Source organism: Rattus rattus, chromosome 3 (assembly GCF_011064425.1).
Source record: "Rattus rattus isolate New Zealand chromosome 3, Rrattus_CSIRO_v1, whole genome shotgun sequence".
NCBI lineage: Eukaryota > Metazoa > Chordata > Mammalia > Rodentia > Muridae > Rattus > Rattus rattus.
The window spans coordinates 144,261,222-144,274,378 of NC_046156.1; positions in this window are offsets into that span (position 1 = coordinate 144,261,222).

The window sequence follows — 13,157 nt, forward strand, 5'->3', positions numbered from 1 at the left end:
ATAATTTTGATAATATTCTAAATTGCTTTATTTGGAAACATACAGATCCCTAACAGACATGCCCTCAAAGGATTCTCCCGCCCTGCTTGCTGCATGTGGAGTATAACACTGTGGGTTAGACATGGAGAGAAAGCCCACCCAGTTCACGCTTCCGTATTTACACAAAACTCTTCTGCCTGTGCCACGTGGCTAATAGAAAGACAAAGCTCAACTGTAAATGCTACTTAATTTCAATGAAAAGAAAAGCAGTTATTCTCAAGTTGGTGGTTATAAAAAATTTAAATGTAAAAATGAAATGTGTCGAACAAGTCGAATTCATCAACCTAAGTTTTTTTAACGATGAGTTTTGTGAACTTCAAATAATGAACAAGTATTTCAAAAGAAATTGTCTGAATCAAGATATCTATTGGTGTACAATAAATATCACAGTTGAAGTTAATATAAAAATGCAATGTATAGTGGAAATGTTTTACATTGAATATATGTGGAATAACCATAATTAAGGCAAGCTAAGTGAAATATATTACTTAAAGTAATCTGTTTTTGTTTTTTGGGGGGGAAGATGGTTTTTTCTTTTTTAATGTGGTTGCTACAGAATTTCACATGTGCCGTGTGTTCTGTCTCTCTTGAGAAGGGCAATGCTTACACAGCACGGTGACACCAAGTTCATCTGTTTATTCACACGCCACTTGGGCACTGTGCTGACCCCTGGGAATCCAACAGCGAGCTTCGCTTGCTCTCACGGAGCAAGGAACCTGCTTCCCACACTGGGGAAGACGGTGTCCAAGGGGACCGTTAAGAAGGCCACTGTCCGAGGCATCAGCATAGCTAAGCTGGCATGATGACTACTGGGGGAGGGGGTGTGACACCTGAAGGACCTTTCAGAACAAAGGAATTGTCAGCTGACACCACTAGAAGACTGGGGGATGGGGAACAGGAATGCTGGCTCAGCACCACTTCCAGTTAATTTCACTCACATGGCCATGGGTGGTATCTGTGAATTTGTTCCTAATAAGCAATGACCGATTGTGAGGCAGTGAATTTATTTAGATTCGTTGACTGCGAGATACAGATATCTAATCAAATACACCAAGGGAATCTTAATTGACCAGGTTAGAATTCCAAAGCAAAACAAAACAAAGAAACACCACAGGAGACCGAGTCAGGAGAATAATGTAGGTTCAAGGCCTGCCTGAGCCTCCGAGTGAGTTCAATGCCATCCTAGTCCATTTAACATGAGTGTGTCTCAAAATTAAAAATTAGAAAAGAACCAGGATGCTCCACAACGACAACAAGGACACAGCAGGCTGAATATTTCCTCAGAGCTGTGGGGAAGGGTCTGCAATGAGAACGGCCTGGCTTTGCTTTGGGGATGTGGGGCCTGAGGTCACATCTCAGAATCTCGGGGCTGACAGGGCAGGCACCCTGGTCCAGGCTGTTTGCCTTGCACTTTGCTCCTAAATGGGCAGCCTCTATGGAATGCATCCTTCTAACCTTTGCCTGTGTTTATTTCTTTTGGAGGAAATGACAGTGGTATTTCTGACAATTTTTAATTAATGAGGAAACATCCCTGTCCGGATGATAAAGAGTAATGACGAGGTCTCAGTGGCAGGGAGAGTTTTCGGCTTGTACAGACCAGCTAAGATGAGGGTTCATGCCCAGGCTCCCCTTTGGAAGAGCAACTTCCTTTGTGTGGAGGCAAACTTCCCTTGTTACTGCTCAATTTCTAAGTGCATTTGGGTGTTTGTTAGCAATTGTAAGATGAGCCCTTAACAGAAAATGTAGGCACATGCTCTTGGGATCACTTACCATGAGAACTGTTCTGGGTCCCCTATCCAGCTAGGCCAGTATGTTCTTCTTTGCATGTATGGTTACAATGACTGAGTATTGACTCTTTGACCTCAAAATGGCAACAGTTTTGCAGGGAGTGAGTAAGCCTGGGGTAAAGGGCAGTGACTAAAGACAGACTGTGAGCGCCTTGGCAGCTCTTAGGTAACTTCTTCATTTGCCTTCCTGCTCGTAAAAGAAACTCTCCACACACAGTTCAGGGTGTGCAAGCAAGGACCCACAGTGGGGGAGGGGCATGGCAAAGTGCTTTCTGAATATAAACTGTGACCTACTTGGTCTTCATTTAATATAGCAAACCCCATCAGGAACTAACTGGAAGCAAAGGTGAAATTCTACCAGAAAAAGCAGAGAACTTAGCGACAGGCCAGCTGCACCATCATCAGAAGTAACCCCCTGCCTATACACACACACACACACACACACACACACACTTCACATTTGTTCTCTTCTTTGTATTTGTGTCTTATTACCTTCACCAATCTCAACTGCTTGCATTTTATATAATTTTAAGACTGTGCACATATATAATTTACTTTCTAGGAATAGAGCTAAATGCAAAGAAGATATTAAATCCCTAATAAGTGCCAGTTGTGCTTAGTACATGGTGATGCTCTGATATAAGAAAGATGTTACATGTTAAATTTTTAAAAAGAGTCAGAAAACAAATAAAAACAAACAAACAGACACCTAACACAACAGAGCCGTGGAGAAGGGTCTACAATGGGAATGGCCTGGCTTTGCTTCAGGGATGTGGGGCTTGCGGACATATCTCAGAATCTCAGAGCTGAGCCAGGGCAGGCCTGATATTTGAAGATATTTAATATCTTAAATATACCTAAGACAGGATGGTTAGGGCTGCAGAGATCACTATCGGGGCGTAAAGATCTTAACAACCAGTTGGAAAGTGGTGACGCATCTGAGGGAGGTGGATGTCTTGATTTAGAGGCCAGCCTGATCTACAGAGTTCCAAGACAGCCAGAGAAACCCTGTCTTGATTAAAAACCAAAACCAAAATCTAAACAAAGCAGAAAAGGTCTTAAGAACCTCAGGGTACTACGGGAAAACATTTAGCAAGGGGGTGACATGTATGAACTGCTTAAGGGTGCTATAAGTAGACGTCAGGCCACCACCATGTGAAAGGTGATAGTTTAGTAGGAGAAAGAGCTTGTGTGGGTTTCCAGAGAAAGGAAACAGCCATTGGAGCAGCTCTGCCAATAATCCTAGGCACTCTGAGTCCCTCAGTGGCCTGTAACCTGAGCCCCTGTTCAGAAAAAGGAACTTAATAAGTAAAAATATGTAATCACCACCCTTTAGGGTATAACCTTGGACTGGACTTATAGATCATGGGGTTTCAGTTCATTTATTTTTGTCCATTACAGTTGTGGGTGGGTGGTTATGGTTCTGACTCTGGCCTGAACTTCTAGTAGGAGGAACTTGGGGGTCTCCTGGCAAACAATGGAAATAGCTCATGGTAGATGATTCAGAGATGAAACCCGGGAGAGTGAAAAGGAAGGAAGTTTAGCAAGAGAAGGGATGAAAGGAGAGAATCATAAAGGAGGGAAGGGAAGGAAAAGAAGGGCTCTCAGATACTCTGGTGCCCAAGGTTTCAGAAATCATGAAAATCACAGAAAGAAAGCCATAGAAGGCTGCTCAGGCCATAGTGGGCTCCAACTGCTAAAGAGACAGAGCCCGAGCAGTTCATCCGGGGGTGGCTGATTGTTGCAAGGCAAGGAAGGGCTGAGCTTTTGGGGGAGCGTAGAGATGTGACACTTCCACCAGTGAACTCTGGTCCAGTGAGAGAGCACAAATGGCAAACATCTGGGAACTCTATTTGCTCTCTGGGTGGTAACTTCCCTCTTGACTACAATCCCTTCTCTCTGGGTGAAATGTGCATTTGTCGTATGGCTTGCCAGGAATCTGCATGGCTCTGCGAGTCTCCAGCTACACGATTCTTGCTGGGAATTCTGGGCTCTAAAGATACCAACCAACACTCTAGAGCTGCTGTTACATTTACATTTGTATTCAGCGGGTGATAATATTTGTTATTGTCTTATAAATCACCTTGCAGACTAGAAAGATTCTCGAGCCTTGCAGTTAGACATGCTGAAATCCTACTTCCACTGCGCACCAGCTTGCACACGTCGGTGGGCTGGTTGGTTTTGACAACACTCTCCTTCCTCATCTATAGAACTGGGCAGCTGCATCATTTAATTAGCTATCTGAATGGTCAAGTTCGTTAGCAGGTTGCTAGTTCAACCTCACTTCACATGTGGCAAGCTGCATGGTATGGTAGGGCCGTCGACCCAGAAGAAAAATCGCACCCTTGGGAAGCCTGGGCTGGGAAGAATTAGAAATTTTTCCTGACCCAAAATATCCTTGCTTGGAAAACATGCTCTGCAGTCTTCGAAGTTTCAGAGGACTGGGCTCTCTGCACTGGTGACTGCAGAGTGAGGGGACATTCTTCAGATCTTGAGAACAATCTCAAGAAATTAATGAAATGGAAGATAATTTGTCTTGATATGCATGTGTCCTAAGAATTACTTTTCCCCAAGGTTGGGGGGTGTTATTCAGTCCACTAGCTGAGCCATGTTCAAGACTAAGTCAGTCCCTACCATTGTAATAAGGAAAAACACTATTGGTCCCAAGAAGCAACACTGTGTTAAACACAGCATTGTCCTGAGTGGGGGGGAAATACAGACATGTAGACAGACATGTAGACAGACTGACACTTGTTAAGTACATCAGCCGGAATGATTGAACCCAGAGCCCTGCACAGGCTGAACAAATACCTCACCATTCAGCTACATCTCCAGGCCCCGGACGGGAATATTTGAAATGCTTTAAAAAGGAGTAAAGCCTCTCATGTGATAGCATATGTGTAAGCTGGGATTCTCTAGTCTCAAATTTCAACATCTAAAATACTACAAATACCTTCTGAGTGCCGACATGATTCCACAAGTGGAAAATGCCACTTCGTGTAACAGCTCACATAGCCCACATGCTGGTGCCTTCGAAACTTTCCTACAGAGTTACCTTCAGGTTCTGTGTGGGAGATGCACATGCATAGGGAATGAACTTTTGACTTAGGCTTGCATCCCACTCTCCTGAGAGCTCATTGCTTACAATAAAGCAAACATTAACCCCCCCACCCAAGATCCAAACTCTGAAGTACTTCTGATTCCAGAAATTTTATTTATTCATTTATTTTGTGTTTTTCAAGACAGGAGTCTCACTATACAGCTCTGGCTATTCTAAAACTCACTATGTATACCAGGCTGGCCTTGAATGTACAGAGACTAGCCTGTCTCTGTCTCCTGAGTGCTGGGATCAAAGGCAAGCACCACTACCCCTGAACATTTTAGATAAGATAAGATTTACATAAGAGGTATTTAATGTCTAATGTTACATGTTGATGACAGAAATCTCCAGGGAGTCTCATCTAAGGCAAAAGCAGCCTGACTCTATAATATCTGAGTCAATCAACCATCCATTGTCTAATGTGTGCTAAGAGCTAGGAATCATTTGCTATAATAAGTTGATTAGGAATTTTGTGTATTCCACCGTTTTTGTTTTTTTCTGAAAAAAATCACTTAATACTTTTGGTTAAAAAAATAGTGTTTGCAAACTCATTGTATATTGGAGGCTGTGTTTTTCAAATACTCGTTGATGTTTAACTATATTCTTTAGAATATATTTCCATTGGACTGGGAGAGGGCCAGTGGTCCCACTGTATTGCCTGTTATTGTAGCATTTCCTAAGTTCTCAAAGGGAAGAGTACCAGCCCAAGGAAAACGTCCTCTGCTCAGAGCCTGTTCCTTACTCTTTGCTACAATGTGTAAGTATTTTTACAAAACGTTTTCTTTTCCTCTCTTGGGTGAGTCAAGGAAAGAGTCAGCATCCTCTCACAGCATTAGCAGACAGGTCTATGAGTACAAGCAGAGATGCTGTAGCCGAGGAAGCCGAAGAAGCCGTTTCCACACATCTCCCCACCACCACCACCACCCCGCCCCCGACACCCCTCCCATACCATTGCTCCCCCCCTCCGCCCCTCCCTGCCCCGCAGCTCTCAGCTGGTTTCCTTAGAGCACAGGAGCTGTTGTCCTAGCCCCTGCTCTTTTCCCTACTAGCCTTGCCAAGCTATGCAAATAGCATTCTTGCTTTCTCACATATCATTCCCAGGGACACTGTCCTCACGAGGTGACAGATGGCTTTTTTTTCCCCTGTGTCCTTTGACATACTTCTGAGTTCCTCTTAAGTACAGAGCAGGGACTATTTTAAATCAAGTCAGTGAGACACCCCTCAGTTCCCATCTTCATGTTTTGTACTCAAGTTCATGGATTGTCTTTATCTAAACATATGTTTATAAAAAAGAAAATTAGGGTGCAACGTTGGTGTTTGGTCGCTGCAAATATACCAGAAACATCAAACCATAGTGAGTAAACACTAAATAAAAAATTTTGATTAGTGAATAGCTGCCTAGAGCTATGATTTTAAAATGGGAGTTTAAGATATTTAATTAGAAGGTATATAAAGTTGTATGGGTAGCATAAATTCTATGTCACCTTTCTCAAAAAAAAAAGTCATCACTCCCTCATGGGATATAAAGTATATTGTTGCTAATAAATTTATTACTGTTTTTCTCTTTGTTATACTCCTTTAATTACTTCAATTTTACAGTGACATTTAGAAAATAATTAGAAAAGACATAGGTTATATTGGGCTTATAAAACCAGCATATAAGCGCTATAATATTCACGAGTGTATTATTTTAATGTCTTTTTGCTGTGTTTCCTATTGAAGCTTGCAATGGGAGAACTAATTCTCAAACAAACAAAGAAACAGTTCAAATCTTCCCTCCCCCTCTCCACCCCTACACCTGGAAATACTGTCCTGAGTCCCTGAAGAAACTTTATGAATCACGATAGTCAAAATTATTTAATTTTCTCAAAGATCCCTCGTTATAACAGGTATTTAGGAGGTGCCTCTGCTTTGTATAAAGCACCTGTATCGGATGGGACTCTCCCCTCTTCTCACATCGGACAGCTGTTTTCCGTAAGTACAGATGTATCCATTCACATTCAGGGAACTAATGCATATATACCATAAAGCAGAGCACCTTGTCATGACAGAATGTCTACCACTGTGACTTTTACTCTTGATGATTTAAGGGACAATAACAGAGTCTAGTGCCCTCCATTGTGGAGGATAAGGTTTTAAGTAAGCAAATGTACTATAGAGTAATACTTTCAATACCCAAGAGTTAGGGGACTGACACTCCTACAGGAGAGGGCAGGCGATCCTTCACAGGATGTCCCGCCTTAGAGTAAAGTTGGAGTTGAAAAGTGTAGCAAGTGGTCACTGAGAGGATGTTGCAGGCAGAGGAGCTTCCTCGTGCCACCCTCTGATCATCCATGAGTCAGCACAGAAGACGGCTGCAATGATAAAAATCTTCACATCCTAGGCTCCTGTCTGCAAGCTCAGCATGGCGTCAGCAATAGTGTCAAGGTTTGGTGCCTGTGCACGGGATGGATCCCAAGTTGGGTCAGTCACTGGATGACCTTTCCTTCAGTCTCTTCTCCATTTCCTCCCTGCGTTTCCCTTAGACAGGAACAATTCTGGGTCAAAACTTCTGAAAATGTGTGGGTGGTCCCATCCCTATGGAAGAGTTACAGGAAGGATTGAAGGAGATGAAGGGGAGGGCAACCCCATAGGAAGAACAACAGTGTCAACTAACCCTGACCCATCAGAGCTCCCAGAGACTGAGCCACCAATCAAAGAGCACACATGGACTGGTCCCTGGTCTCTCGCACATATGTAGCAGAGGACTGGATTGTCTGGCCTTAGTGGGAGAGGATGCACCTAATCCTATAGAGATTTGATGCCTCAGGGAAGGGGGATGCTGGAGGTGGGGTGAGGTGGGGGGTAGGTACGTGAGGGGTGGATAGCTGGGAAGCACCCTCTCAGAGGGGAGGAGGATGGGGTGAAGAACTCTGGGAGGGGGGACTGGGAAGAGAGTCAACATTTGCAATGTAAATAATTTAATAAAAGGAAAGAAACCCTTCTCATCCTTTGCACTGTAATCTTCGTTTTGGCATGGGAAACTTACAGTGCATTCTTGAAAGTGGTGCATAACGGGAAACCAAATCTCACCATATAAAAATAATCCCGGGAAAAATGTAAAACGTGGAGCGAACACCAAAAGACAGAACTAAACTGGAAGCAGAGAAGGCACAGGGTCGTGAAAGGCAGGAAGGTCACGGGAATGTCCGATAGCAAAGCACAGCAGCGTGAAGGTACATCAGGGAGATTCTGAGACAGGGGACTGCTGAACCCCACAAATGTCCTGTGTTCCTTTCCCCTGCCTTTCCTTTCTGCCACACAGAGCAGTGTGGTACTCTGGCCGCCTGTCCCAGCAGCACCTTGTAGGTTGTTAGGAATGTCCACTCGTGGACCTTAGCCAGCAACCGGAATTGGTTGTGCAAAGGCCTGACACAGCAAGGGTGTTGCAGGGGCTCGATGCTTACTCAGACTCAGAAACCATCGCCTAAGATTGCCATCCTGGTGAATTATCCCTCTGCTGCTTGACTAAATGAAATGGTTAGTCCTCTGGTCTTCCCTGGTGTAATTACACAGGGGTGGCTGGGTTGTAATTTCATGGCATGAACCACAGAAAGATCTTGGAAAACAAAGAAGATGAAAGATGGTCCCTCTCATACTCTGCTGCCAGTAACTGATGGCCTTGGGACTGAACAGCCAAGATGCCCACAGCACTTAACAACTTGGTGTCTAACAAGGTGGACATTATGCACAAAACCTCCTGACACAGGGCAAAGAATTTCCTTTGATCTAATCAATTGCATCAGAATCGTTTTCTCCCTCCTCCCTCATTGGCCTCAGAGACTCAGGGAACTCCCTTTGCCCCGGGGAATGCCAGTGTTTCCAATTTGGAAAGACAGATCATCATTTCCTACTGCACATCTGCCCGGGTGCACAAGGTTGGCTAAATCTGAACAGGATCTCATCTATAAGAACCTCATGGGGTGTGGGATGAGAGGTAGGCAGAAGTGGAAAAATTCCCAACGAAGCAGCTTAAACAGGTGAGAGCTTTCATTCTCCGGCACACTTTCCTAAGGCTCACTCTCTATCAACAATATTCTCAAAAATTTAAACAAGAACAAAGTCAGGGTGGGGCGTGCAGCTCAATTATTGAGGGTTTGTTCCCCAAATGTGTGCAATTCTGGGTTTCATCCTCAACATATGTGCAGGCACACACACACACCAACACACAGACACACACGTGCACACGCACATACATATATGAAACCAGCAACAAAAGAGACTTTTTGTCCACGGTATTAGGATCTAATGAGACCTTGTAGCTCATGTGGGAGACACTGGATCCTTCAGAATGTTACGAGCGCAAGGTCATAGTTCACAGGACTTGCTATGAAACGGAAGCGTAGAGGTGGAAAACAAAATCAGAATGAGCGTCATTCCACTATGTCTCGCCCCTTAAAGCAGATCGAGCCCTCCTTTTTGGACGGTGGCTGTGCCTTTTAGATCATTTTTCTGTCAGATATATTGTGAGAAGGGCTCTTGGCTTCTAGATGGAGATGACGGAAGAAAATTTTTACTGGAAGTTTTTCAGGGAAGCACTGGTTACAGCTCCGTTTTGTCTTCATTCATCCTGGTTTCTAGTAAGAGACAAGGGGAAGGGGCTCTTTCTGCAGTAGAAAGTCAGTCTTCTCTCCTAGTCATGCATTTTGAGAAACCCCCACCTAAGCCTCTCCACCACTTGAATCTCCCTTGTTTTATTTTTCTAATCTTAAAATTTGCATTTATTTCCTGGGGGTGGGGTATGCCACAGTGCATGCAGCATGTGGAGATCAGAGGAAAACTGTGGGCATCACTTCTCACCTTCTGCCATGGGGGTCCCAGGTACTGTACTACCCCCAAAAAGAATCTTTGAGAGGGATAAATAAGGTGACAACAAGAAAGTGCTGAGTCAAAGCACCAACGTAGGCCACAATAGTCCTTGACTTGTATTCCTTTGGGTTTTTCTTACCCTGTTTTTTCTCTCTCTCTCTCTCTCTCTCTCTCTCTCTCTCTCTCTCTCTCTCTATATATATATATATATATATATATACACACACACATATATATGTATATATATACATATATGTATGTATATATATATATATATATATATATATATATATATATACACATTTGTGCCAGAGAAATGTTAGTGGTCCCCCCAAAAAACAGACAGGAGCCAATTTGATGCAACTCACAGAAGAGTCTTTATTCGAGCTATCTCAGGTCCCTACAACGCATCACCATCACGCAGAACAGTTTTGGTAGTGGCAGAGCCTTGAATGTCTATCAGGCAAGGCTTTATAGTGAGCAGCAATCAGGGAGTACGTGTGCAAGCCTCTAATAGGAAAGCTACTGTAGTCTGTAACATAATTGGCTGGTGCTGGGAGTCATATCATAAACTTAATTTCTGTTCCCCTCTGCATTCGTGGTCGTTAGGCAGGGGTGACCTTGTAACCTGGGGGTGCAGGTTTGTTGGGGGAATGACCTGGAAATGCTGGTCTTGTTGAGGATTAACCTAGAGATTGGAGCTAGGCACAGGTTTTTGGAGGAGACAACTTGAGGTACCAGCCTGTTAGTTTACCTGAGTTCAAACTTAGGTCAGGTTCTCTAAAATTTAGTCTGAACTTAAAACATTTGGCATCTCAATAGTTCCAACACTGAAGCAGGAGGATTGCCATCAATTCAAAGCTACCCTGGGCTATAGAGTGGAAAACACGTTCTTTTTTTTTCTCTCTCTCTCTCTTTTCTTTTTTTTTTCCGGAGCTGGGGACCGAACCCAGGGCCTTACGCTTGCTAGGTAAGTGCTCTACCACTGAGCTAAATCCCCAACCCTGAAAACACATGTTCTTAAAAACAAAACAAAACAAAACATGGCAGCAGCCAATCCCACACCTCCATGTCTCTCACTCATCACACCTAAACATGGACTCTTAAGAAGATTTTTCCTTCTATTGCATGGCCTCTAAATTTGGATGAACTGAACCTGATTAGGATGCCACCCACCCCCAAACTCAATCCAAAGACACTGGATTTCAAGTCAGTGTTCACAATGCATAGCACTGCCAAGTCTTCCTGAGTTTCACTATGCAAGAGCTGTAGGTGAGGAGGCTGGAGTTAGGTGGGTGGACCCAGCAAATTCCGGGAAAGCAAACCTCTATGCTTTGGAAAGAGGTTCTGGAAACCAGAAAGATGGGCAAAATACCAGCCATGAGATAAAATAAATATTTGTCTACCCAGAGTTGAAGAAAAGTTGAGATTTTTTTTCCTGACATAGGAATGTGGAGTAGTCTTTTCACAAATGACCTGTTTCAAATCACCACCTCCCCAGTGAGACTTCCCCACTTAGAGACTGTGTGAAGACCCTGTAGAAAATGGAGACCTCAGGCTTTGTCTCCAGCTGTTGATTTTCTAGGATGCGAGCTCCAAATCCTACATTTTTTTTTTTTTATTAACTTGAGTATTTCTTATTTACATTTCAAATGTTATTCCCTTTCCCAGTTTCCGGGCAAACATCTCCCTAACCCCTCCCCCTCCCCCTCTATATGGGTGTTCCCCTCCCCATCCTCCCCTCATTACCGCCCTCCCCCCAAAAATTACGTTCACTCAGGGTTCAGTCTTGGCAGGACCAAGAGCTTCCCCTTCCACTGGTGCTCTTACTAGGATATTCATTGCTACCTATGAGGTCAGAGTCCAGGGTCAGTCCATGTATAGTCTTTAGGTAGTGGCTTAGTCCCTGGAAGCTCTGGTTGGTTGGCATTGTTGTTCATATGGGGTCTCGAGCCCTTCAAGCTCTTCCAGTCCTTTCTCTGATTCCTTCAACGTTCTCAGTTCAGTGGTTTGCTGCTGGCATTCGCCTATGTATTTGCTGTATTCTTGCTGTGTCTCTCAGGAGAGATCTACATCCGGTTCCTGTTGGCCTGCACTTCTTTGCTTCATCCATCTTGTCTAATTGGGTGGCTGTATATGTATGGGCCACATGTGGGACAGGTCCTGAATGGGTGTTCCTTCAGTCTCTGTTTTAATCTTTGCCTCTCTATTCCCTGCCAAGGGTATTCTTGTTCCCCTTTTAAAGAAGGAGTGAAGCATTCACATTTTGATCATCCGTCTTGAGTTTCATTTGTTCTAGGCATCTAGGGCAATTCAAGCATTTGGGCTAATAGCCACTTATCAATGAGTACATACCATGTGTGTTTTTCTGTGATTGGGTTACCTCACTCAGGATGATATTTTCCAGATCCATCCATTTGCCTATGAATTTCATAAAGTCATTGTTTTTGATAGCTGAGTAATATTCCATTGTGTAGATGTACCACATTTTCTGTATCCATTCCTCTGTTGAAGGGCATCTGGGTTCTTTCCAGCTTCTGGCTATTATAAATAAGGTGCTATGAACATAGTGGAGCACGTGTCTTTTTTATATGTTGGGGCATCTTTTCAAATCCTACATGTTTTTATTATGTTCTTCTTCAGGGCCTGGAGCGATGGCTCCTGTGTAAGAGTGCAAACGTCTCTTGGTCTGAACTCCCAGGTCAGAAGGCTCACTGTCACCCATAGCTTCAGCTCCAGGGGATCCAGAGTCCTCTTCTGGCTTCCAAGGACACTGCCATTATTCACAATCTGTTCCACTAACCACATAGAGAATTATTTACAATCTTATGCAAAGTTTTATTGATGATTACCTATTTGCAAGTCTATTTGCAAGGACTACATAGTGAGATCTTGAGTCAAAAAAATAACAACAAAGAATCGTCTATTCAATGAAAAATACACAGCTGAGTAAAGGCTTAGTCACTTAATTTTATCTTTCTGGGTATTTTGGTCTTAGTTATCTTATCTCCCTAGATATATTTTAGTTGCAAAACAAATGACTTTACCTTCCTAGAGCCCTAAAGTTAGATCTGATTATCAAGTTTTATTTGATAACCAACCTTTAATCTAGTTTCTAGTGCCTACCACTCAATTATATATTTCTAATTATGAAGTCTTCTATGAATCCTTTCTGAGGATTCATTCCTGCTTTGTAGTCTTCATACAAACTCTTTCCCCAGAGTGTAATTTAATATCCATTGTCTCTGCAGAACTGACCCTTCTTGGACTTTACCGTCTCTGTCCTCTGACATCTTGATACATTAGGGCATCCATCCGTGATGTGTGGCCTGAGACAGCACTGGCTTTGTGCTGATCAAATTTGCTAACACTAGAGCAGGACA